Here is a 25049-nt window from a genome sequence, read left to right on the forward strand (position 1 = left end):
TTCTTTAAGAAATCTCCATACTATTTTCCATAGAGGTTGTACTAATTTACATTCCCACCAACAGTGTATAAGTTTTCCCTTTTCATCACATCCACACCAACATCTATTGCTTTTTGACTTTTTAATAATGGCCATTCTGGCTGGGGCATCTCATTATGGTTTAATTTGCATTCATTATGAAATGATTGTGATAACTTTGGATGTGAGAGAGTAGGGGGGATTTTAAGGAAGGGTGGGGGATGTGGGGACCTGAATAGGGGCAGTGGTCATGGAAAGAAATGGGCAGATTCTAGAGGCTTGGTGAAAGGACCAACAAATGTAATCAGTGACTAGACTGGAGAAACAGGACTTGAAGGTTGTCATGGATGATTCTGAGTTTTCTGGGAATTTGTGCCTCTAAAGTTGATTTGTCTGAATAGTAAAAATTGAAATTCCAAATCCTTAATGGAAGTTTTCAGAGTCCTGTACCCCTTGCCAGCCATCCTGCTTTAAAATGACTTGCTGTTTAAATTCTTCAGTGTCTCTTTCCTTTGCTTTCCTCTAAGCACCAGCCTTGTGCATGAGAGGCTATAACTCGTCTTCTTTCCTTCATGTAGGTTGGTGATACAGACTTGCTGGTCCTCATGAACGTGCTGGTGATTTGGATTCCAAGGGCAATCTGTCTGTCAGTTTTGACAGTATTGTCTAGTCTCAGTGAGAGACGGAAGGAAGACCACTGATATTTCTCTGAGTCTGAAAATAGATACTGTTCTTAGCATTCAAATTTGCTTTGAAGGAGCATTCTTCACACACCCATGGTCAGGAACAATTTAAGGAGCGTTAGGATCCAAAAAGTTGATTGGATTTCCCCACCTCTCTTCACAGTCTATATTTAGGCCCCAGCCTATCAAAAATATTTAAGAGGAGTATTTGGCATATTTCTGAAATATTATTTTTGAAATATTATGCTGAGCATTTAAGCAAATGAACGACACAGGGACAGCTTTAGGCAACGCTATGAGTGGGTCTCCAGCACCCCTTTCTCTTCATTAGTGTTCTCAAGCTGATCTCTGGTTGCTTAGAGCTCTTCACAGAGGACTTCATCAGGACTGGCCTTCAAAATCCCTGCTGCTAAGCCTTTCCTTTCCCAGATCCCATATCAGATTGTCATGTTCCTAGAGGACTGGACATAATCAGTGGTCTAATAAATAATAATGATAGATATGGTTTATTGAGTGCCTGGCATGGTGCTTTTCATACATTATCTCATTTTATTCTCACAACAGTTTTGGAAGTATTACTATCCCTCTTTACAAATGAGGAGAGACTGAAACACCAAGAGTGTCATTAAGTTGGGTAAACATCATGCAGCTTGTAAGTGCCAGAGATAGAGTAGGACCACAGGTCTCTCTCATAATGTACATGCCTGCTAACAATACTTTCAATCCCTTAATTCTGAGGAATGATTTCCAATGGGCATTTCAGGAATTCAGGCAAGCTCTCAGAGGCTCTATCATTGATAAGAGCTTTATTTCAGTGGGGCCTTATTCTCTTAAACTTGCTTTTGAATGAAGTAAGCTCTTTGCAAAGCTCTTGTTAGCAGAAAAAAACCACATGTCTTAATTCAAAATGTTCTTTGAAATCTCACAATCTGTATTTTTAGAAACAACGTAAGGCAGGTGAACTGTTTGTCTTCAAAAGGTTTATTTTACACACCAACTCTTTACTGCCTCTCAATAAACGTTACTTAATTACAATGTGTTAAAAAGAATGAAGCAGAAGTATGGTCTGTAAAAATATTTGTTATCTTTTGCTTTTTTCGTTTCCTGATTCTGAGGAACTCTGAGTGGTTGTTTGTCAAACTCCTCTGTACCTGCCTGAGCACAAACGCCCTTTTGCTGGGCTTGGCCCCACGCAGAATGGTGAAGTGGCTGAAGTTTGAAAAGCAGCACACTCCTCTCAGTGCTCCCAGCTTCCTCCTCTCCACCCGTTTCCCTGCCTCTTTTATATTTTGTTCAAAATAAAATAAAATGCAAAGAAGACAAACTTTTCCTCTCATTCAAGAAGGGATCTTCAGACACATTTTTATGTGATTTAAAGTAAATGTAATTTGTAATTTCCGGGTATTGACATTTTCAACTACATTTCGAATCACAAAACTAAACATTATTTTTCCTGGTGGAAGGAATTCCAGGTTGAGAAACCTGAGGAGTGAAGTGTTGGGGAATGCCTGAAGAAATAATTTGGCTAGGATGAGCAGAGTGTTCCTCCTCTTCTCCCCAAAGCAGACAGGCTTCACGAGAAAAGTCTTGAAGATAGCCATTGCTTTACTGATTTTTTTTTTCCTTGGTGGATTTTAGGAGTTCTGCTTTTTCAGATGATACTTCAGGCCATTTTTTTCCCTGTGTGGCAGAAAAAAATAAAGAGGTTTCAAGGAAACAGAGCTGTCTTTTGCCCTGGGGCTTGTTGATCTGGGCAAGGTCTTTACCACCGAGTGCCCTTAAGGGATGGAGGAACTAGTTCCTGCAACAGCGCTGATAAGGGTTTAGAGAGTGTTTCAAAGTTTACAAAACACATTCATGGAACAGTCAAGTGGAAAAGTTTTTTTAAACACATATAAAATATTATTAAAACTGAGTGCAAGTTATTTGGACTAGACTTCATTTGGGACAGTCTCTCAAAAGCTGAATTATTCTTTTTTCTTCTGATGATAAAAATACTAATTATAATGCAGAACAAGCTCTTTCCTCCATCTCCCCTTGTTGCCACTGCACGAGAGTAGCAGAGAGTAGTGCCAAAGTGGCAGTGATATATACATGATGGCTTGAATGGGGTGGCACAAAAAGCTTGTAGTATGATGCTGCCTGCCGTGTGGTGTTCCTGCCTAGTCAAGTCTTCCCCCTCCTACTTTGATTCTGGGCTGTGAGTTTTATGCTAGTTTAAGCTAGCTCCTCATCTTTTGAAGCTCCTCATCTTTTTGAACCATGTGAGAAAGCAATCCCACACCATTGCTGTTGAACCTTTCTTCATGTGGAATTTGTTGAGACTTGAGGACCCCCATCATACGGTGGACCATTATAAGCAAATCTTCCATGATTTTTCACTCTTGTGCTCCACGGTCACAGCCCACTTCTCGTCACTCATCATAATGTGCTCCTCTCCCTTGATCCAACAAAATAAGCCAGTTTACAGCCTGAGCTTCCTACAATGAAGTTCACTGTCTAGTCTTACCTGTTTTCACAGAACTTCTAATCAGCTTTTCAGGGTCTTAAATAAGTCACTGTATATGAATGAACAGCCAAAGATGTCTAGATATTTGAGAAAACACTTTAATAAGAAATGAACTCAGAGGAAGCAAAGACAATGTAGAAAAAAAAACAAACTAAGATTCTCAGAGAGATAAGAGAAGATAATGAATCCATGGACATGAACAGGATACTATAAAAATGAAAAGAGAATAAAAAAGACCATCAAATATAAAAACGATGACAGTAGAAATTAAACGTTAAACCAAAACATTGATACAGTTGTTGAGTAAATGTTACAGACTGAATTGTGTCCCCCCTCAAATTCATATACTGAAGTCTTTTTTTTTTTTTTTTTTTTGAGGCGGAGTCTCGCTCTGTCACCAGGCTGGAGTGCAATGGTGCGATCTTGGCTCACTGCAAGCTCTGCCGGCCGGGTTCACGCCATTCTCCTGCCTCAGCCTCCCGAGTAGCTGGGACTACAGACGCCCGCCACCATGCCTGGCTAATTTTTTGTATTTTTAATAGAGGCGGGGTTTCACCCTGTTAGCCAGGATGGTCTCAATCTCCTGACCTCGTGATCCGCCCGCCTCGGCCTCCCAAAGTGCTGGGATTACAGGTGTGAGCCACCACGCCTGGCCATATTGAAGTCTTAATCTCCAGTATTGGGAATGTGACTGTATTTGGGGATAGGGCTTTAAAGAGGTACTTAAGTTAAAATATGGCTCTTAAGGTAAGTCCTACTGGAATATAACTGGTATCTATTTAGGAAGAGGTGATTAATACTTATAGAGAGACATCAAGTATGTCCCTCACAGAGGGATGATCATGAAGAGGCAGCAAGAGGGCAGCTACCTGCAAGTGGAGAAGAGAGAACTTAGAGAAACCAACTCTCCTGGCACCATGCTGTTGGACTTCTAGTCTCCAGGACTCCCAGAATATACATTTCTCTTTTTAAAAATAGCCCTTCTGTGGTATTTTGTTATGACACTCCTAGCACACCTATACAGTACATTTCCAAGACATCAAAATAACCACAAAAAAAAAAAACAAGACAAACAAACCAAAATCAGAAGATGGAAAGTGAAGGACAAAAGAAGAAAACAGGCAAACAGTCCAAGTGGATCAAGATCTCATAGAAACAGGCAAATAAAAGAAAGAAAATTATAAAAAATATAAGAAAATTTTATTAAATGTTTTGCCAAGTGCCTATTATAAAAACAGAAAATAAAAAATATATACCAAATCCTATTGTGAAATTTCTGAGCACTGGAAATGAAAAGCAGATCTTACAATTTTCCAGAAAGAATGACAAATAAAAAGAAGGAACAAAAAATTGGTCATACCTACAAAGAATCAGAAACCAAAGTGGTGTTTAATTTCTCAAGAAGAGGAAGTGTAAGTAATTCTAAGTGAGTAATTGTAAACTCATTTTATTAGTTGAATTTGTTTCTATGGCCATGTCTTAGGAAACTTCACACAACATTTCTACTAATGTAGGAATGACTTGTTTTGTGTTTAATCCAAAATATTAAACATCATGGCACTTAGTATAGTACATTCTGCATCTGTGCTCAATAAAAGTTAAAGGGGAATGAGAGGATGGACTAAATATGATATTTGGCCTCAAAGTTTGCTGCCAGCAAAGATTTTTACCATCGTACTGGTCAGATGACATTGTGATAACAAGATTCTGTTCTAAGCCACTGATCTAAAAGGGACTTTTTCAGAAGACAATGAATAGGAAAGTGAATCAAGTTGGAATCTAGCCATACAGGAAAAGGATGAAGGAATAAAGGATGCCTGGTGGGAGTGTAAATTAGTTCAACCATTGTGGAAGACAGTGTAGCAATTCCTCCAGGACCTAAAGACAGAAATATCATTCGACCCAGCAATCCCATTCCTGGATATATACCCAAAGGAATACAAATTATTCTATTATAAAGACATATGCACACATATGTTCATTGCAGCACTATTCACAATAGCAAGACATGGAATCAACCTAAATGCCCATCAGTGATAGACTGGATAAAGAAAATGTGGTACATGTACACCATAGAATACTATGCAGCCTTAAAAATAATGAGATCATGTCCTTTGCAGGGACATGAATGGAGTTGGAGGCAAATTAACACAGGAAAAGAAAATCAAATATTGCATGTTCTCAGAAGTGGGAGCTCAATGATGAGAACACATGGACACATAGAGGGGAACAACACTCACTGGGGCCTATTGGAAGGTGGAGGGTGGGAGGAGGGAGAGGATGAGGAAAAATACCTGAGTGATGAAAGAATCTGTACAACAAATATGTCATAGTGTATATGTATTTATTCAATTTAATCTCATTACCATTGGTATATTGTTCTGTACAATTGGTATATTTAAAAAAACTCATTCATTCGGAATTGTTGTTGCTTTTAGGTCTTATTATTTGCCTGATATTTTGCCAGACAAGGGTGAGCAAAGCATTGTTTTCATGACACTTCTAGTTGGTGGAGATCTTTATTTGTTGTAGCAGAAATTCCTTCCTGCACTGCAGGGAAAGTTTTACTAAATGATGCTTAAGATAACCTGTTCAGCAAACGTTATTGAGTGTTGCTGGGGTAAATCATTTTCTGGATTTATAAAGACATAGCCTCTGTTCTCAAGGAACAGCTCAGATATTCTGTGATACTGTGGTGCTTTGCCTACTTGGCAGGCTGATCATAGAACCAAACTAATTTGTTATCCATGATATACACAGGAGTTTGCTCTCCACTGATGAAACCCAAGAAAGCTGAACTCTGTTGGTTGGTTTATTCTTCCATTAATCAAAAAAAAAAGGATGATGAAGAAGTATCTCTGTTTATTCTAGAGAATTCTGACCCTGCAAAACTGACTATTTCCTTTATTATTATTTCTGAAACACAAGGGATGTCCAAAGGATCAACATTAGACTAAGGCATAGGGAGACCAGACAGTCACCAGTGTGATGTCTACTCAACATATATTTCCCACATTACCTGCTCCTGGTAGTAGATACTCTATTATTTATGATTCATTCTTTATGATTAGCATTGCCCATGTCAGGTAATCTCCTTTAGAACTCAGATATTTCCATCAAATCTCTCAGCTTGAATTGGTTTAATAAGGCAAGTTTCTTCTCTAAGGTTTAGAATCAACCTACATTAGATGATTGAGAAATGTCTTGGGCAGAAACCTTAAAAGAGGGAGTTGAGGAAAAGTGAGCTGGAAACTCCCAACATCAATCTGTTTTACATTTTGCCTACCACCTGCCCCATCTCGGAGGTTTTGGACTTTGAACTCCTGCCCTGGGAGGTATCTGAGCTTGACAACTGGAGATGGCTGCTAAGTAAAGTTTTTTTGATAGTCCAGAAAAAGAAAGTGAATTTGACATTTTGAATATCAAAAAACATTTAAGCATAAAAAGGTCTAAAAGTTAGTTAGCATTCGGGTCAACTTAAAAACATACACATATACAAAAACCTGAGGAAACGAACAGTGTACTGTAATTGAGTTATGGTAGACAATCTATACAGTTTAGATACAAATATTTACCTTTATTCATTTTTTCCAGTTAATATGGATAAAATAAAAGCCATGATCCCATATCATTGAGATAATCATTTTCCCATTAATTTGGTATTTTATGTAGAAGATAGGAATAACACGTCTGGTTTATTTCAGAAATAATAATTTTATAAACCTGTCAGGTTTATAAATGCAGCTGAACTTACCAGACTCCACAGGAATGTAATAAGTACTGCATAATTTTTTGTAGGTTTTACTAAAGATTTTGCGGGCTCTAGGAAGGGTTGCGTCACGCATGGCAATCCATCATTTTATTTGCACTCTTTCCCCTTCTCTCTTTTCCATATCTTCTTCCAGATTCTCCCTTGAGTTTCCAATACTTTTTTCTCAGTTACACGGAGCAACTTCTCTCTTTCTACAAAGTTTTATCACCACTCAATGCCAAGGCCCATGAGGCTTAGCTCCCATGTGGGCTTATCAAAACATTTTTTTCAACCAAAGCAACTCTTCTCATAAGCGGAATTCTAGCTGCTACAAAATAATTACTTTATTGTTGCTATGACAAAACTTTAGCATTAGAAGGAAATACTAAATGGTTTCGTATTTTATTCATGACCCTCTCCAGACACCAGAAAAAAACTCTGAAATTTCAGATTTTTTAAGCTTTTAGTTTGTAAATTTATTATGCCTATTTTAAAACTTATCTTTTAATCTAAGTTTTTATTCAAGCCCACTACAAGGAATGGAGCAACATGGTCAGTTTGAATACTTGTATGCCGGTGGCATTGAACAATGAGTTTCATCAGGAAAAAGCCATAGATTAACTCATGAAGGAGCCAATATATTCTTTTTTATGATGGTAAAAAACATATAACACGATAACCACCCTCATAAAATTTTAAGTGTACAAACAGTACACTATTGTTAACTAGAACAATGTTTTACAGCAGATCTCTAGAACTTTTTCATACTGCATAACTGAAACTTTGTACCTATTGAACAGCAACAGCTCATTTCTCTCTCCCAACACCTCCTGGCAACTGCCATTCTACTTTCTGCTTCTGTGAGCTTGCCTACTTTAGACACCTCATATGTGGAATCATGCAGTATTTGTCCATCTGTGACTGGCTTGTTTTGCTTAGCTTAATGTCCTTAGGGTTCATGCATGCTGTCATTTATGACAGAATTTCCTTCTTTTTTTTAGATTGAATAATATTCCATTGTTTGTATACACCACATTTTTAAATACATTCACGCATAGATGGACACTTAGGTGTTCATTCATCTGTTGATGGATATTTGAGTTGCTTCTATATCTTGGCCATTGTGAATCATGCTGTAATGAACAAGGACATGCAGATGTCTTTTTGAGATACTGATTTTATTTCCTTTGAGTAAATACCAAAAAGTGAAATTGCTGGATCATGTGGTGATTCTATTTTAATTTTTTGAAGGACCCGCATATTGTTTTCCATACAGTTGCACCATTTTACATTCCCACCAAGTGCACAAAGGTTTCAATTTTCCTATGTCCTTCCAACACTTGTTATTTTTTGTTTGTTTGTCTTACCTCTTCCTTGACCTCTACCCATTGCTGACATACACCAACTCGAATCAGGACTCTGTAAGTGCATCATGCCCCCTGGCTTGGGCAATGCATCACCCATACGACTATGAAAGGTCGTATGTGTAAAGTTATTTGGTAGTTTCCATCTTCAGGCAAGCTCTTGCTAATTGTTGATGTCATCATGAACATTGTTTGGCTATTAAAAGCTCATTAAGAGAGAAAAAGCAGAGATGAATGGTTGTGATGATGGAGTGAGGCTCAGAAATAGTATCTCTCCTTATAAAAATTCTTCTTAAGTCTTTATTTAAAAAAACTTTCTCTGGACCTCTTAAACTAACATTTCTGTGTCTCTTCCAACAACGAATTTAAGTTTACAGCCTCCACTTAATCACTACCCATTCATTTCATAACCTCATGCAGTCTACTTTCTGTCCTACATATTAATATGAAGAACACGTTGCTTCCAAGAACACAAATGACCTCTTAATCACCAAGTCCTCTCTGAACATTCATCTCTGATGATAGCTCTTTCCTGGAAAGCACCTCCTCCTAGCTTCCAAACCACTATTCAACTTACAATGGCACATCTTTATTGACTGCTTATTATGTGTTAGATACTTTCTGGGATAGGAAACAAGATAATAGCTAGTAAATGATTGAAGAAACTGCAGGTATAACTGTAATAAGTAAAGACTACATTAATTGCCTTGAAGAAAAAATAATGTTCTTCTAGAGTAGCACTGTCCAACAGAAATAAAATAAAAGCCACATATGTAATTTTAAACGTTCTAGCAGCCACATTTTAAAAGTAAAAGAAAATAAAGGAAATTAAACTTAACATATTTTATTTAACTCAATATATTCAAAATATTATCATTTCAACATATAACCAATATACAATTATGGTGAGATTATTTATACCATTTTTAATCACTAAGTCTTCAAAACCTGTGTGTGTAAAATTATGTATATATACTATATAATACATATACAATATATTAAGTCTTTAAAATCTGTCTATATCTATATAGTGCTGTGTATTTTACACATAAAAGCCATTTAAATTTGGACTAGCTGCATTTCAAATATTTAAGAGTCCGTGTATCTGGAGGCCATATTGAACAGTGACAGTCTAGAGAGCAGAGATAGAACAAATAAGACAGTTTTGGCTCAGAAATAGAACGGTTTTTACTAGCAGTTAAGAATTATGACTGTCCAGCAATGAAATTAACTTCTTTCCATAGAAAGCTCTCAAGTGAGAATGAGGCTGTAGATAGGGATAAGTTGGTTTACTTTTTTTTTGTTTTACTTTTTATTTTTATTTTTAGCTGACATGGGATAATCGTATGTACTTATGAGATATAGAGTAAATCGGTTGAATTTTAATGTCCCTCAAGTAATTACCTTTTAAAAAAAGATAATTAAAATGCCCCAAAATAATGTATTAATATTTGGGGGCAACAATTTACACAATGCAGAGGTGTATAAAGAAATGTTTAATAATTTTCTCTTTCACTTTCCATCTCTGAGTAAACAAATGTTAACAATTTGGTATATATCCTTTCAGACATTCCTCTATATTCATGTAAAGATATATAAGTACACACATATATTTTTAATTTTAAAAAGGAAAATATGACAAAATATATACACCTACTATGTCCCCACAAAAATTAAAAAAGTTTTTAAAAAGGAAAACATGACAAAAAGGGTGTACCATAGTTTACTTTACTAATATATTATTACATCTTTCTAGGTCAATACATGTGTATCTCACTCATTTTTAAGTGGCTGCATAATTTTCTATATAACTGATATACCATAATTTATTCAAACATTCACCTACCAGGAGCCTCATGACATGTCCGGTTGGGCCACCTCTGATGTCAGCCACACTTGAAGGGGACAGTTCCACGTGAATGTAGAATCAGCTTGTGCTGACAGCATCTTGACTCAAGTATGTGTCTTGAGTTGTTTTGCTTTTTTTCCCCTAGAGTTTCTCTCTAATGGCTGTGCTCTCACCTCCTGACCACCAGTGGGCAATTCTGTAAGTTATTCAGGTAGCAGAATCAAGTGCTGTTGCTTTCAGGAGTGATCAACTTCCATTTTTAATTGGGCTTTTCAATCTTCCCCGCCTCATTCTCCCTGGTCCCATGATCCCCACTTGGAGTCACCTTCCAAATAAACTGGCTGTGCAGGAGTCTTTCTAATGACAGACATATGGATAATTTTTACTGTTGTTTTTTTTTTTTGAAATGGAGTCTTTTGGCCGGGCGCGGTGGCTCATGCCTGTAATCCCAGCACTTTGGGAGGCCGAGGCGGGCGGATCACAAGGTCAGGAGATCGAGACCATCCTGGCTAAGACGGTGAAACCCCGTCTCTACTAAAAAATACAAAAAATTAGCCGGGCATCGTGGCGGGCGCCTGTAGTCCCAGCTGCTCGGGAGGCTGAGGCAGGAGAAGGGCGTGAACCCGGGAGGCGGAGCTTGCAGTGAGCCGAGATCGCGCCACTGCACTCCAGCCTGGGCGACAGACCGAGACTTTGTCTCAAAAAAAAAAAAAAAAAAAAAAAAAAAGAAATGGAGTCTTTCTCTGTCATCCAGGCTGGAGTGCAGTGGCATGATCTTGGCTCACTGCAACCTCCGCCTCCTTAGTTCAAGCGATTCTCCTGCCTTAGCCTCTCAAGTAGCTGGGATTACAGGTGCTCACCACCATGCCAGACTAATTTTTGTATTTTCAGTAGAGATGGGGGTTTTGCCATTTTGGCCAGGCTGGTCTCGAACTCCTGACTGTGGGTGATCCACCCACCTTGGCCTCCCAAAGTACTGGGATTACAGGCATGAGCCACTGTGCCTGGCCGATTTTTACTGTTTAATAAACAGAGATGCACTAAACTTCTTTTTAAAATATTATACATCAGTGCTTTTTTATTTTTAAGTATTAGATTCTCAAATGAAATGTGTCATCAGATTACATTTCAAAAAGGCTACAGTAAATCACAGGCCAAGTGACGATATGCAGGAATCCTTTTTATATACACACTAACCATCAAAGATTACTGTACAATTTTTGCCACTCTGATTTGAACGTAATGGTATGTCATATTGCTATATTTTCCTGTCAGATGTGATGCGAGGGGCATCTTTTCATGTTTTTGAAAATTTATTTATGTCAGCTCATGCAAAAAACCATCTGAGATTGATTAAAGACATAAATAAAAAAACATAATGAAAATATTCAAAGAAATTTCAGAGAAAGTTTGTTTCACCATATGTGAGGAAGACATTCTTAACTATAAATAAAGATGGATAAATTTGACTAGAGTAAAATTTTGCTTTTTTTTAAGTTCTGATTGAGCAAATGATACTATAAGCAAAGTTAAGAGAAATGATGGACTGGCAAAAATATCTACAAAACATAAAATAGACATTATGAATTGATATAAAAATCAAGCTATCTTATAGAAAAGCAGGCAAAGGCTAAAAACAGAAGAAAATGTGTGGCATCTTCCTTCCTATTAGCAGTATAATTCTCCAGGTTATTTTTAGATGTACACACAAACAGAGGCCTGTAAGCTCAGGACCAATCTTTTCAAGAGAATTTGTTCAGACAGAGCTTACTTTGACTTGGGGACTACAGGTCAGCTGCTCTGGAATTCAGAGGCCACATCTCTGTAACACAATGGAAGTTACAAATAGTCTAATACATTTTGTCTACCTAGACCCAAGAATAATGTCCTTGTATTATGTGAGCTGGCATTCATACACCTAACTTCTCTTGGCCTGCATCATTCATGTGATTATTCCCAATATATTGGATTAGGCAATTTCTAAACTTTATAAACCCTTTTATGGTGTGTGTAGTTCACCCCATCATAGACACCAGGTAGAACCCCCAAGGTACCACAAGTCTGTGCAATTTATTTTGATATCTTAAAAGCATTAAAAAAATCTCATCTCACACAGAACATAAAACAGATATATTGCAATGCAGTGATGCCAGATGGGTTAACATTTATATTTCTTTTCTACTCAATGCTCCATGGTGAAAATAATAGTATTTCTTTATCCTTGTTCGTACTGTCTGAATGCCATAAATTACAGCTCTGCTCCAAAGCTGGTGAGTTATAAAGCCATAATCTGTTCACACACAAATAAAATGTCTTTCTGTATTTGGCCTTTGGACATAACTTCAGTGGGGGGAGAATTTATGAGCTATCAGATCCATGAGCTGCATCAGGTGTGCCAGAAGTTATGTTGACATGGCACATAAACTTAGATTCAAATCTAAGTTTAAGGTTTTAATGCGCCAGTTAAGTACAAACATTGGGGCCTGGTTTTCCTTCCCCATTGAACGAACCATTTTTTGCATAGGAATCTATTTATTTTAAATGTAAGTATAGAGAGGGAATAGCCTCAGAGGAGGCAAGTGCTCACTGGGAGAGGAGAGAGGAGATGGATTCTTCTTTTGTAGTTGCTGCCGTTAAACTCCAGATGAAAAGATGCCTAGTGACACGAAGCTGTGAAAATGCCTTCAGACAATGTTTTAGAGCCTGAGATAAACAGTAATGCGATACAGCTAATTAGCTATTAAAACAATTGCATGGATTTCATTGAATTTTTACCAAATGGCAGAAACTGTTAGCTCTGAAGATTTTTTTCAGTAGCATAGGTTCAAACTTAAATGCCTTAAAAACAGGTAATGCAGATTTAAAAAGACAAGTGATGCTCTCTTTACAGAATGCATTTTATGTTCAGGTCATGAGATTATATGAATTGTCCGTGGATAGTCTCATGACCCATAGTTTATAAGAATTTAGTGTATTGTGTAGTTAACGGCTGACTGCCTGTGCGGTCCAGTATTTTTATGGTCCTGAGAAAAACATAGGTTTCTCTGTGAAGCAGTTGTGGAAAGGTTGTAAAGTGACCTCGACTGACTACTGAGTCGTCTATTGACGTCAAGAACATTTTATAGTTTGGTGTTTGGTGTATTTTTAGACTCTAAGTCATGGCTGATATATTTAATAGCATCAGTCTTTGACTCATGGATTTGTTGTTTAACTCTTCCCATTTGCTTTTAACAGAGAAACAGCTATAGAATGACAAAACTCTTCCACTTTTTCAAGTGCATTTTTACCCATACAAGGGGCCATTAAGCATTCTATTCACATGCTGTGAAATTAAGGGGCTTTAGTACTTAATTTGGAGAGGAAATGTGATTGAGGACAAAGCGCAGGATCTGGAGTCTTAACTGTGCAAGTGCAATTTGTTAGCTGTGTAACACTGAGGAAGAGACTTAGGATCTCTAGGCATCACTTTTCTCCTCTGTGAAATGGAGATAGTAATATCCGCATCATTTGGAATGCTATCTGTGTTAGGAAGCCTAGTCTCAGAAAACCCAGTTTCAAATGGGCTTAAGCAATGGGTAAGTTTATTATCTCATGTAATTAATTGGAAACCCAGAAATAGCGTGGGTTTCTGGTTCAGAATAATCAGTGGCTCAAATGTCATTGGTGACATAGGATATTTCCATGTCTTCCTCTGCCAGATATAGATGTCATCTCCAGCTGCTTCCCTTTGTAATTACAAGGTGGTTGCCAGTGGCAGTAGAGATGAATGCTTAGAGATGAATGCTTTCTAGTTCTGTCTAGCTGAAGACAGAAAGAAATTTCCAACCTTCCAGTCTGGAATATAAATCCTTTGCTTCATTGATTGGGTTAACTTAGGTCACGTATTAACTCTTCATCCTACCCCAGACACAATCAGAGAAATTCATTGCTCCTACTGACTCATCATCTGAGAATGGAACACATAGAAGTTCACAGTGTTCGTAGTGCTTTCCGTAGAACTTTACAGAGTAGCTGTGAGGGCTAATTTAGATGCACAACATATGGTACATACAGGGTATTCCGTTAATGGTAATTACGACCAATTCTATTATGATTGCCACTCGGTGAGTGTTGGCTCACTCACTGGTGCATTGGGCTCCATAGTTTACCCTGTTTGACCTGAACATGGTGGTAAAGGCGACAAGCTCACAAATTTGCCTCCTATTTGAGTCACTGAATTTTGTACAGAGGAAACAATCTTTAAAAAGTCTATCTCTGTCTTAGCTACCGTGCTAAGCCCCATAAGATGTCTTGCACATTTTCCCCCTGTTTACAAGGAAACCCAAGCAGGAGGCCATGAACGAGTCAGGACAAACCCATCATCACTGTAGAAAAAAAATAATTTAGATAATTAATTTTTAAAAACTTTATAAGAAATACCACCAATTAAAGGATATAACTTTAAAAAAGTGAGTTCCTAACTGATGTAAATGGATAAATAAGTCAGTTTTGCATTTTAAGAACACATACTCAGGTGCCAACTAAGTAATGCTTCCTCCACGTGGAAGTACTACTAAACCATGTGCTTAGATTAGACTTAATGTTAAAAAGTTTTTTTTTCCCCCTCAAATCATTAGACTCTGAAAAAGCATAGAATTTCAAGTGTTGACCAAATTCTTCTAAACTTATATTAAAACGTGTTAGACCAATCCAGGTATGTTTGAGCATGTAAACAATTCATATGAATCCATTCTTTTTCTAAAGGGAGCAGTCTATATAATGAACAGGTCTAAGTGTCCAAATTGTTCTTGGAAAAAAAACAATGTACCAAGAGTCAGGAGTAGGGAACAGATGACACTGTTAAACAGAATAATTTGAAGATAAATTAATAAAGGGAGTACTAACAAAGTTATGGGCAGGGGGGAGAAAAACCAAAAGAGATTGTGCAGTGCAGTAGTCTAGAGTCAGTAAAGGCCAGAGCAGAGGAGTTACCTCTACAGGCCTATCTCCCTCTAGTTTGTACCCAGGTTCCTCATTGGCTGAGCTCGTCTGAAGCCAGAGGACAGAGGATGATGAAGCCTGTGGATACAGCCAAGTGGGGAAGTCTCTGCAGCTCAGAGCAGGGTGCAGGGTGGGCTTCAGATTTGCAGAAGCCAACAGAGTTTTTAAGCCAAAGCCTTTTCCAATAATACTTCTATTTCAGTCATAAACCTAGGAAGATCCCATCACCATTTATTTAAACTGTGGAACTTAAAGAACATGAGGCAATTTTGGGGACCAGTTAGGAAGCTTAGATCTGCTGTCTTTTCTGACTTCATATTGACTTGAGACTTGGTTCAAACTTCATAAGATACAGTGAGTATAAAGTTTCCAGGACAGATTCTGAATGAAAGTGTTTCCCTGGAGACTTCCTGACCAAGGATGTTATGAATGTGGGATTATGTTTAATCTTAAAGGTTTCAAGGTTATAGATAAACAGTTTCTCAAGACACCTCTAAGTCCCTAGAATTTCAGGTATGGAATATGACATTAACTGATAGGCTATTTTGTTTTTATCCAGGGATTTAAAATTTTTTCTAAAATTTGGTTATTGTTTGGTTTTGTTTAGTTATATGTCACACGTTATGTTTTTTTTCCATATTGACTAAGCTTGCCCACTTAAATAGTTGCATCAATGCAGGTTGATATCATCACTTTTCTAAGTGGATGATGATGAAGTGGCTTAAAAATCATAGACCTCAGTGTTTTCAGATACCTCAGGAATACTGTAATCACCGTGGCAAACCATAGTTCTGATGACTCAATCCGTTTCAGGTTGACTTACTGTGGATTTCCTCATTTCCTTCAATGTAATATAAACCACACCAACTCCCTAAAATCAACTTTCTTCACCTCTAAAGTGTGGTTAATTCTTTTAATCATCTGCTCTTTAAACTGATCTCTGCTGCCAAAGCAATGTGGTGGTTGGATGTGGGAGACAATGGGTTTAAAGTTGATGCAGATAATTCATTACATCAATCATTTGCATTGACTTAGTTACACAGATTGACAACTCTCTCTACATCTCTCTCTCACCTTCCCTACATTCTTAACTTCCTTCCCTCTGCCACTCTTTTATTGCATTAGACTCTACTAGTATTACTTGCAGATCAAGTGTTTAGGTGCTGATGGCAGGATACAAAAGAAAAAATGTGTATGGACAAAAACACTCAACAACTTCCAACCAAAAACCAAAAACCTTGATGTGTTTGCAAATTTGCTGAGCTATACAACTCTATGAGTTATAGAAAAAATACATGTGGCTGATTCACTGAGAGTCCAGAAGAAGTCTCAGAGCTCTTCCCACACCAGATAAGAAAGTCCTTTCCTGGCATTCACAACACCACTTTCAGTAGTGCATAGGGTATTCTAGAACTGTGAATATTTCTGGCATAACCCTCATCTCTCCTTTTTCCTCAATACTCACAGCCTCAACATCGCCTTCTGCCTTGAAGCCAGTAGGATGAATTTCACCATGAGCTTTCCCTTTGGCCTGGTCTGGCCTGTCCCTACATGAAACCCAGAGCCCTCCCCAGGCACAAGCACTCTGATCCTCACACAGCTGCATAGTATTGGGATACCCCGATTTCTTTTCTATATGTTACATTGGGGAGAATATAGTTTATGCTTCTACTTGTTTGTTTGCATGTTTCCTTCCCTAGAATGTAAACTCTGTGAAGTTTGGGAATGTTATTGTTTTGCTCACTGTAATAGCACCAGTGCCTAGCTCAGAGCCTGGCATACACTAGAGCTCAAAATATCTTTGTTGAATGAATGAACATGTCAGAATATATCCCCCCCACCTCTGTCTGTGTGTGTGTGTGTGTGTGTGTGTACATACCATATCCTATGAGGGCTATCTTTCAAAGCTGTCATCTTAAGAAGTTATATGCTTACTCCTATGGTGGCACTTTAACAAATATTTACATTAGAATATTAAAATGTCAAGTGTCCAATAATATTTGGTTTTAATTATGTCAGGCCAATTCTAATTTTATGCATCCATATCTCCCCAAATGGGATTTGAAGAGATTGAAGACTGTTCAGTGATAACTCAGCATACCCCCAATTCCACCCCATTTTACTCTGTGAAGAACTAGTTCAGGTATGTGATAAGGAGAACCATGGGGTGGAATCCAAAGAGGGCTCCTATTTCTGGCCCTGCAATTTGATTTGTATGACCTTGGGTATATCCTTTAGCTCCTGGGCTCAGATATAGAAGAAAGAAAGAATGTTTGCTTCTAGGAAATGTTATCAATTTCTTTGATAATCATGGGGGAAAGTTTCCATGTAAAAATAGGGTACAGTATTTATCTTCCTAAGAATTTGACATGGCTAGCCTCTTGTGAAATAGATGGGTAGACAATTATCAGCTGAAAATAATCTCCCTGAATTATTTTCACTTTGTTCATTTAAAAATTTCACAGCCATTTCTAAGACCCAAAATAACAAAGATTTAACACTGTTACCACTGAAAGAAGCTCTAGGCCTGGAGGTTGAAGGAAATCATGGAATGCGTAGGCACCTTGTTTTACAGGTATAAAGATGAGAAAAGTTACTTTACAGTTGTAATTACTTCTTTATTTACTTTAGGAGAGTCTAGATCTTTGTGTGTCATATCCAATTGCTAGCACATACAGGTTAATCCCTGATTAACCCAGCACTGACTTCTGGTAACAAATAATGCTGACCATAAAACATGGGTTGTTAAATAATCAGACATATGCAGTAAATCTTTCATGGAGTCCAGCAAATTGTATATTTATCAAAACTGACAGGGTATATTAGTAAAAGACAACTCCAATTGATCATTTAATTTCTCTTTAGTTTTCCTATGAGAGAAATGACTTATGCAGTATTTTTCATATCTGGCTGTGTGTGTACATACACATACACACACACAAATCCAATAGCTTTTTAATAAATAAATAATAGAAATGATAAAAAAACAGCTTTTATATGATAAAAATACAAATAGCTATTATTTAGCCACTGCTTGCGACATGAGCCTCTGTGCTAAGCATTTTACACATTATTTCACTTAAACCCTTCAATAAATGTATGAAGTATGTATTATTGTTATCATCCTGAGATTGCCAGTGAAGAAATAGTCTTAGAGAAATTAATTAAGTTACACAAGATCACAGAGCCTGTAAGTGACAGAACAGTATGGCTCTAGATCTATGTGGTGAGCACGTACTAAGAAATATACTATACAAAGTAATAGCTTATACGCAATAATTAAAGGACAAAAATCTGTCACTGCATTTATAGTGAGCCAGATTTCCTCAGGGCCTTGATTGTCAATGGTCAGTAAGCTTAGCTGACAGCCAAGGCCAGTCCTGCCATGCCCTGGATCAGGGTGAGCTGACCAAGCCAGAAGCATTAGGTAGCCTTCAGGCCATCGCTGCTCTTTCTCACCTATTGGCCAGAGAAATGCACAAACAACTCGATCTGACCAGCCCTGGACTAGAATCCTCAGAAGGTGTGTGATCAGAAGAAGCACAGAATTGTTGTCTGCTCAGTCTAATGGTCTGTTATCCCAGGGGAGCCCAGGCTGCACTTTGCTCCTGAAATGACTCTCTGGAAAGGTCTTCTGCCATTAGCTATAATGGCTGCAGGCAGCTTAAAGGGCAAATCATCCATTTATAATCCTAAACCCAGATGTCAAAGATGATATGGAAGAGTGTGAGCTGTGTGGTTTATGATTCTAAATTATGCTCCCCAGAACTCTTGTGAGGGTCAGGCTCTAAACGTCCCACTCCTGCCTCAACTCTATAACAACTCTTCCCTGTAAATGATGCCCACTTTGGGATTCTATGTGAGATTTCACATGCATAACATGTTCCCTGGTAAAATACATCTGTTGTCATTAGTGTGGCATGGAGGCGGATTCATTATTCCATTAGGGAGAAAATGTGCTCTCAGATCCAAAGGACACATTTATTGTTACATTCTTTCAAAAGTTCTTAAAAGAGTCAAATGAAGAATACAATTATTAAGATATTAAAAGATGGCACTTTGCATCTGGCAGAGCTTTATTTTATGCTTTTTTTTCTTGTTAGGGTAGTAAAGATAAGAAAGATTTGAAAATAAGGTATTTAAAATTATTTTGAAAATTTGTTTTTAGAGGAAAGGAAACCTTTCATAACTTGGTGTAAATGAAAAAACTTTGGCTCTTCTTCCGGAAAAAGGAATCATGTATGGAAAATCCCCATCTAAAAGGTCACTTTCAACCGAAACTGAAAGAATATAAACAGGTTCATAATGTAAAACCAGAGAGGGATAAACAAGTATTCTTCAAGCTGAAATGCAGTGTGGTATTTCTCTAAAGTGTTATGTTGGAAATGTTATGAAGTCATTTGTCATTATTATTTGATCGTCTGTGCAAAAAACAAAGCTAAATATTGCTTGAGAACTTTGGAGGGAATGAATTGAGCCTTACAAGGAGGAAATCCTCTTTTTTCGATGCTGCTATAAGAGTAACTATTATTAAAGGAAATATTTCATTAGCATTTACATGAAGTTCTCTTCATCATGGGTCTTAGTGGTGGGGACTATGTAATATTGGCTCTGGCTAGTTTCTCTGTAATTTGTTGGTAGAGATTAGTTCATCTTCTGGGGTCACAAAAGATCTGGGGAGATGACTTACGTGTACTTAAAAGGCAATTTGTTATCTTCGTATTGTCTCAGTGACCAAAGAGGCATTTTCCTGGGTTCTCTTGTAATGAAGATGGGGTTTGGAAGTTTGCTTACTTACTGGGGTAATTCTGGCATCAGAATTATTTACTGACACTTGCACCTTTATACCCCTTTAAGCTCTCCATTGTATTGCTGTAGCTGGAAGCTTGGGAATTATGTTTCTTGGGCTCACTTGCTTAGCAGAGTTTCAAATTGGCAGGGCTATCTCTATGAGATGCTCTCACATGGGTTTGGAAAGTAGAAGAGGGGAATACCTTTTGTTTTTCGTTCCCTGGTGCTGTGGTTTGGATGCTTGTCCCCTCCAAAATACATGTTGCAATTTGACCTAGTGTTGGAGGTGGGGCCTAATGGGTGATGTTTGGGTCTTGGGGGCGGATCTCTCATGAATAGATGAATGCGCTCAATGGGCTGGGGTGAGGGGGAGGGAGAGGTGGATGTTAAAAATAGCTTGGCATTTACCTCCCTTTCTCTCTTGCTTCCTCTCTCACCTTGTGATCTCTGCATACCCTGGCTCCCCTTGGCCTTTCAGCATGAGTGGAAACAGGCTGAGGCCCTCACCATATGCAGCTGCTCAGTGTTGACCATTCCAGCCATCAGAAACATGAGCCAAATACACCCCTTTTCTTTATAAATTACCCAGCCTCAGGTATTCCTTTATAGCAACACAAAACAAGTTGGAAATGGTGGTGGGCAATTCAGTAGGCTTTCCAGATGTGAATGGTTGCCATTTCACCCATTTTGGAACTGCAGGAAGCTGAGAAGTTGGTAGTAGCTACTTGCATGGTCCTGATTTTGGGTGGCAGCAGCTTTCTTTCTCTTTGAGGCCACAGACCTGAAACATGTGGCTTCTTCCTGGCTTTTGCTCCTCCAGTCGATGTAAGGAGGAGCTTACATTTTGCTCCTTACAAATTCAATGTAAGGAATTGTGTGCTTATAAAAATCCAAAAAATTTTGCTTATAAGCAACAATCGTGTGCTTATAAAATTCCAATTGAATGTGTTCCTGGTTGAAATAGTATGATTTCTATTCTCTGGCTGAATCTTGATTGACCCGGGGGATTTTCTCCACGTTTATGCTTTTCCAGTGAAGAAGATATTCATTCCTGATTAGTGGAGCTCACTAAACTTTGGAAAAGAAATTTTCTATAGGCCCCATCTTTAGCAAGATCAAGAGATTTGGTTTTATCTTTTTAAAAGTCAATTAAGGAAACATCTCCTGTACCTCATAAATATGCACCTACTATATACCTACAAAAATTAAAAATAAAAAAAGGAAAAATGAAAAAAAGTCAATTGAGATAATAAAATTTTTAATGAAAATAACACACAGTTAATGATATCCCTTTCCAGCTGAATTTCTAATGTAATTTGTGTCTGTGAGTATTTTAAAGAGCTAATTAGGCTATAAATACAAACGAAGCTGTAAAACGTGTATTTCATAACCAAGAAAGAGAGTTTGTTTTGTTGTATTACCTGGGCAAGTCCCTTTTCAATTATATGGTTATGATTAACAATGAACAAGGAGAATTGAATGCTAGCACCATCACTAATTAGTAATCAGTGTCCATCTGAACTTGATTCAATGTTAAAATGATAAGATCATTTATCCTCATTCATTGTCCATTCCTTCAGGGTAGAGAGTGCAGGGCCGGCAGGCATGAGAGATTCCTAGAGCTTTCTCAGAGGTAGTAGGGGGCCTTTCTCCAGAGGGGCCCTTGATCAGAGAAATTTCTCCTGCCTGTAGTGCCAGACTCTCCTGAGCACTCCAGGGATATATTCTCCTAGGTCAGTTGTCTTCCTCAGCCTTTTGACTCTGGTTCATGAAGTGTCTCTCTAAAGCTGTTGCTAGCTACTATTATTGTGGACAAAGAAACATTTTTGTAAACTTTTTTGTAACACTTCCTATGTTCCAGGCCCTCTTCTAAGCACTTTATATTATATAATTTATATAATATAATATAAATTATATAATATATAATATATAATATAATTTATATTATATAATTTATATAATGTAATATAAATTATATAATATATAATATATAATATAATTTATATTATATAATATATAATTTATATAATATATAATATATAATTTATATTATATAATATATAATTTATAATATAATATAAATATATAATATATAATATATATTATAATATATAATATATAATTTATATATTATATATAACTATATAATATCAATTATATAACATATAATTGATATTATATAATATATAATATATAATTGATATTATATAATATATAATATATAATTTATATATTATATATTATATATAATATATTATATAATATAAATTACATATTATATAATATATTATATTATAAATTCTATAATATATTATATAATATAAATTATATTATATAATATATATATTATATAATATATTATAATATAATTTATATTATAATATATAATTTATATATTATATAATATATTATAGAATTTATAATATAATATATTATGTAATATATAATGTATAATTTATATTATATAATATATTTTATAATTTATATTATATAATATATTTTATAATTTATATTATATATTATATAATTTATAATTTATATTATATATTATATAATTTATAATTTATATTATATATTATATAATTTATAATTTATATTATATTATATAATTTATAATTTATATTATATAATTTATAATTTATATTGTATGTTATATAATATATAATATATATTATATGTTATATAACATATAATATATATTATATAATTCATTATATATTATATGTTATATAATATATAACATATAATATATAATATATAATTTATAATATATAATATATAATTTATAATATATAATATATAATATATAATTTATAATATATAATATATAATTTATAATTTATATCATATATAATTTATAATATATAATATATAATTTATAATTTATATCATATATTATAATAATTATAATTATAAATAATTATAAATAATTTATATATATAAATATATAAATTATATATATGCATTTAGCATAAGATAACAAAACTAGGAATGAAATTCAAGACTTTGGCCATATTTAATAAAATAAAATGTGTTGTATTTTACTGTATTAAAACCAGCCTGGTCTTACTGCTTATTGCTAGGAAAGGCATGGCCTTGTTTCTTCCTCCCTAGAGGAAATAGTAGAGAGGGTAATGGGGTGTGGTCCAGCTGAGCCATTTAAGTATTTTCAGTTGTTGCATCATAACTTCCAGTTGAGTTCCTATGTAGTAGGAGAAAGAGAGAGAGTTGGAGTAAGGAAGTAGTGAGTACCTGTTATCAATAGGAGTGTCATTTATATAAATGTGGATATCCCCAGAGAATCACTAGTGTAGATGATCTTATATGTTCTGTTCAACTCTGAAAAACTATGAATCCATAAGGTGTGGTTGATGGCAGAGGGACAATGACCTCACTAAGTGGCCAGAAACCTGAGATCTGGCTCCCACCGGGGCCGGGGGAAGTCACTTATCTCTCCTGGCTGTAGTGGCCTCGTGCATAAAGTACTTTTTACAGCAGGGGACTGGACAGAAAATCTCTGAGGTTTATTCTGGTTCAGGATCTATAGGTCTGTGACATCATAAACATTTTATTGTATTAAATATGTCCAAAGTGTCGAATTTCATTCCTAGTTTTGTTATCTTAAGCGAAATGCATTAGTACGTATAAGGTGCTTAGAAGAGGGCCTGGAACATAGTAAGTGTTACAAAAATGTTTACTAAATAGTCTCTGTCCTCATTCAGGCAAGTCAAATGATGAACTCCATCTCATTTCCATGTTGCCCAAATGAAACTCTGGTAATTCCCAGTCTTTTGGTTAAAGGAGCTTCTCTTATTAGAAAGGAATACATTGGCATCTGCCATGGGTCAGGCACCAGTGACCCTGGGTGCCATCATGGTGTTAGGAGATTAGAAACTTTTAATATGTTAATTTATCTGTGACTATATAGCTGTTGTTATGTCTATCTTTCATCTGTTGATTTCTTTTCTATTGTGTTTTATTCATTAATTCCTCTCTTCCTACTTTTTTTACCTACAACTTCACCTTTCAGCTGATCTGCAACCACTGATAAATCATGTAACGTCCCTGAACTTCAGTTTTCACATGTATAAGATTCAGGGTCTGATCACTAGGTGGTCTCTAGTGTCCTTTCCAGTTTTATAATACTAAAAATTCTAAAAATTCTAAAAATTCTGATGACTGCTGCTGGGACGATCTGTCTAGAACAACACTGTCCAACAGAAACATAATGTGAGTCACATATATAATTTAAAATTTTTAGTAGCCACCTTACAAGAATATAAAAATATAGGTGAAAATCATTTAAACAGTACATTTTATTTAACCCGCCATATCCCAAATATTATTATTTCAACAGGTAATTTCTTAAAATGAACAAACTAATGAAAAATATATTTATAATATATTTTACATCTCTGCCCTCTTTTCTTTTGGTACCAACTCTTTGAAATCTGGTGTGTATTTTACTCTTACAGCACACCTCAGTTTGGACCACACACATGTTAGACATTCAGTAGCACATGTGGCTATTAACTTCTGTATTGGACAGTGTAGTTGTGGAACATTTTTGCTACCCTTCCTATTTCTGATGATAAACTGTCCAGTGTTAAAATTCCCCCATTAACAACCTTCTGCCATGCATTAGCTTCATTTATTTCCAGGTCTTGTCCCTAGTCAAGTGAATCTGTTTCTCGATTATTAAAATGACTTTTCTCTTTTAATCCTTTCACAAAGCCCTCATCGGCCAACCCTTCAACTTTACCTGGTTCGAGATCCCAACACATTTTCTCAGGAATCCTTCATTGGATCTTGCTCTATGCTTTCCTTTGTACTGAGGTTGGTAACCAGATTATCAGCTGATCCTCACATGTGGATTTGGTACCCAGTTCATATCACATTTTTGTGTGTGGACATTCATCTCTTCAACCAGAACCTTTGATTCATTTATAGCCTTTCTTCACAAGAGGTCAAACTGAGTGCTCACTGATTGGCTGACCAAGATTTGGTATGCTAAATTTTATAGAAACTTAAATAAACTACTAAACTGTATTTCTTATCCTGTGTCATTTTACTGATTCATTCATTTACTTATCTACCAAATGTT

The sequence above is a fragment of the Pongo pygmaeus genome, chromosome 2 (genome assembly GCF_028885625.2).
Source record: "Pongo pygmaeus isolate AG05252 chromosome 2, NHGRI_mPonPyg2-v2.0_pri, whole genome shotgun sequence".
NCBI lineage: Eukaryota > Metazoa > Chordata > Mammalia > Primates > Hominidae > Pongo > Pongo pygmaeus.